Raw genomic sequence first — 3871 nt, 5'->3', positions numbered from 1 at the left:
TATGTAAGTGTAATCACCTTAAACTTATACAGTGCTGTATGTCCATTATATCCCAATAAAACTGGAAGAAAAAAAAGAAACATAAGTAAATATACTAAAAAAGGAGAAAAAAAGGCATTGTGTCTGGAAACTTTAGAATAATAATTAAAACAAGCAAAATATTTGGGCAGAGATATCTATGGTAAATTATCTAAAATGTCTAGTGTTTAATAGTAAGTTATAAGACATAAAAAGAAGCAGGAAAATGTGTTCATACTAGGGTGGAAATAAATTAGTAAAAATTGTCTTTAGTCTCAGATATATTTTTCAAACTTAGAATTCAAAGCACTTATTTAAGTATGATTAAAGAACCCAAATTGGTCTCCTCCAGCTTATCCCTCTAATTGACTCCAATCATGTTACGTCTCTGGACAAAGCTTGGGCACAGGTCTATGTCCTAGCTTCAGTGGCTGCTGCTGAGGGGTGGGTCCTTGGATTACCTGGCTCAGATAGCCACCAGGGTTTGCATTCACTGGTCCCATAGGACAGTAGCAAACAAAGAAGTAGTTTTCACTGGCTGTCCTCCTGGGACTCAGGAGCAGAAGGAGCAAACAGAAATACACATCTTTTAGTCTTTTCCTGAAAAGGGTCTATTTGCGTATTTTAAAATTCACTGCAAGTATCAAGTTTCCAATTTAGCATCCTTCTATGGGCTGAATCAGAGCCTCCCCAAAATTCCAAGAGCCTGTGTCCTACCCTTTGCCCTCTTCCTCAAGCCTACTTGAAGTTGCTAGTATCTCTTACAAGAAGCTTGTACACGTATTCCCCAGCTTTTTCGGCTACTGCCCACGTCACAGGCCACTGGATTTTTTGACAGCCAGTGGGGTTTGCTTTCATAAGTCCCACAGAACCGGAGCAAATGAAGTAGTAGTTCTGAATGGGCACAGGACAGCCCCTCCTTCTTCCTCACAACTATACAAGCACAGAAGGAACAGGCAAAAATGTCAGTTTTTCAGTATATCACTGGAAGGGCCTTAACTACATACTTTGCCAGCTTCCAATCAGCCTATCTCCAGGTCCTGATGTGATCCTCCCCTTTGGGACGCTGATGGGCCCTTGAACATCCTCAGTGACTGAGAAGTACCATGGACAAAGAGTGTGGCTTAAACAGTCAAAGATTTGAGAGGCAATCAAGAACCCAGGGTGAGCTGATTAATAAGTTTCATCTTCTGTGTGAAACCACTCTGTCAAGACTGGGAAAGGTGGCTGTCTTTTCTAATGTTTAAAACCAACAGACAGTGAAGGAAATCAAAGAAACAAAGGACTGTGTTCCAAACAAAAAGGTAAGGTAAGAGGGTCCAAGCTAACGCAGTAGAAGGATGTGTGTTCATCTCCCCTTGTGAGAGCCTTCCAGCATGGATCAAGAGTAACAAGTGTCCCAGGCGATGCACTATCTAAGGCACTGTTTCCTTCAGAAATATACCTCTTCTGGTCAATCAGAACATGCTTGTCACAGATTTCCTGGTAGGAAAACTCTTCTCCAAGAAAAAAGAAATTGCATATCGTGCAGAGAAAAACTTTTTCTTTCATGTTAACACATCTTCTGTGTCCTAATGACTTCTTCCTACCACAAATTTTATTGTTTCCTGAAAGAAATGTTTTTTCTCATGAGAATTGGTGGTCTGTACCCTGCTGAGGGGAAGGGAAGGGAGCAGGGTCCACTCTTCCCAGGTGCCTGCTTTGTTTCCCAGATGGGACGGGGCCACGGAGGGAGGGTGTGACCCCGGCGTGGATGCTCACCGCCACCCCGTTTCCTCACTGCACCTTCAGTTTCCATGATCGAAGCATTGCAGAAACAAGCGAAAGCATTCAGTACATGTCAAGGTGAACTAAACCTAAAGACCTCCCACTTTTTAGGATCCGACTCAGTCCTCTCTACCTCCCTCTCTACCTTGAGCTTGTGGGACTATAGAGCAGAGGGGTTTGCAGAGGCTGAAATTCCCCTCAGACCCCAGAAAGTGGCAGAGACAAGTTTACATGTCAGAATAAGGCAGGGAGTTTAGGGGCAGTGCTGGCCCCAAGTCCAGAGGTGGGAGAAACCTCATCCCCACATCTTGGTGGGATTAGATGACAGTGTCCTGGAAGCCCCTTCTCTCCCTGATGGAGCTGAATTGAGATGAACCAGGAGCATCACCCTTCCTCTGCCTTTCTCATGCTCTGGAGCAGAAGCGACAATGAGGACCACATTCCCAGCTCTGAGAATGTGTGTTGTGGAGCATGGAGGCCCCTGAGGGCCCATCCACCCCGGCCCTAGAGGAGAGGACAGCCCTGCTCACAGCACCCACCTCCCCTGGGGAAGGAGCAGGGGTGTCACTGCGTGTGCAGTCACCGCACTGCCTGAGGGTGGGACGCTGTGCCCCTGGGGTGGGATGAAGGGAAAAGAGGCAGTGGCAGAGGTGTCCGTAGACGGTGCAGTGACCAAGGAGCCCCTGGTGTCCCACCACCATCTACAGGCCCAGAGGAAAGAAGTTAGGGGTCCAGTGTTTTCTGGTGGCTCCACCCCAGAGTCTCCCCCTACTCCAGCTCCCAGAGCCCAGACAGAGTGGGGCTACCTGGAGCTCCTCCACAGAGGGCCAGGCTCCCAGAGACAGTGGAGCCTCTGAGAATGGAAACTTCACTTTTCCACAGTGTAAATAATCAGCTTTCACAGGACGGGAAGCTCAGGACAGACTCGCGGTCTGTGACCTCTACCTACATGTGTGGCCCAAGGAGGCTCCCAGAGGACAGACGGGACTTAACAGGCCCAGGGACTGTGCAGGGGTCATAGCAAGTCTCACTTGCCCCCAGCCTTGCTGACCTGAGCCCGGGGCGGGGGAGGGGAGAGACTAGCAGACCGGATGTGTCACCCAATGGCGGGGGGTGGGGGCGGGGGTGACCTGTGGGGAACAAGTATGCTGTCAGCTTTCCTCCCTGGACCCATCCACAGGGGAAAGTGGGGAGATAGGAGCAGTTCTCTGGAACAGCTTGGGGCCCTGTGTCACAGTCACTCCCACAGTGGAGAGACCTGCTCCAGGAGGGGCCCCGATGCAGGCGACAGGAAGAATAGTCCTGCCGCACGGCTGTCAGGACTCCCACAGGTGGGACCAGGATCAGGGTTGCAGGGGCAGCGGGCACAGGCCTGCTTGTGCTGTGTTTCTTCCCTAGAGACAGGTGCCCTCTGGGCCCCATCCTCTGGGGTGAGCATAGAACTCAGGGCTTATCCAGGGCTGAGGGACGAGCTGGGGCCCAGGACAGACAGTGACCTCTGGAGTTCAGCAGAAGGGAACACAGAGAGCTGAGACCCTGAGGCCGGCTGCCACCTGGTCCTCTCAGTGGCACCAAGAGGTGAGTATAAGGGATGGGGGAGGTAGACCCCCTAGGCATGTATCCAGAGGAATGAACCAGAACGGACACAAGAAACAAGAAGCAGCAAGTCTCTGTGTCCTTCTGCCGCGAGGGGCAGAAAGACCAGCAACAGAGGTTTCCCCACTAAGAGTCCCCACGCTGACCCACACCGACCCCACACATGGACCTCTCACCCCCACTCTGAGAAATCCCAGAGACCTCTCTCTCTGAGACCTCCCCAACACACCTCACTGGTGTTCTTTAGGATCTGAGTATCCCCCCACTGACAGGTCCTTCATGGTGGGTCTGATATCAGTTAACGAACTGCAGCATGGGAGAAAGACCAGTGGCCGTGTCCCGAACTGCCCCCCACCCCTTGTCCAAAACTCTTAAGACATCCAGACATTGTCAGCATGTCCCCAGATGGGTTTCTCTGCTTGGAGAAATGCTCCTGCTTTCTTGTACTTTTGCAAACATTGCCTCTGAACAGAAGAATTATAACTTTCCA

The 3871-nt window shown here is 50.2% G+C and overlaps 1 pseudogene; it reads left to right on the top strand.

The window, feature by feature from the left end:
* The first annotated feature begins 2256 nt into the window (after window positions 1-2256).
* Window positions 2257-3317, top strand: LOC147367660 (uncharacterized; annotated as a pseudogene).
* Window positions 3318-3871: the final 554 nt, after the last annotated feature.

This window comes from Bos grunniens, chromosome 8, assembly GCF_055505025.1.
Source record: "Bos grunniens cultivar Pamir isolate PY7600 chromosome 8, Bosgru_T2T1.0, whole genome shotgun sequence".
Classification (NCBI taxonomy): Eukaryota; Metazoa; Chordata; class Mammalia; order Artiodactyla; family Bovidae; genus Bos; species Bos grunniens.
The sequence above is the reverse complement of the archived record's forward strand: the minus strand, read 5'-3'. Positions and strand labels throughout refer to the sequence as shown.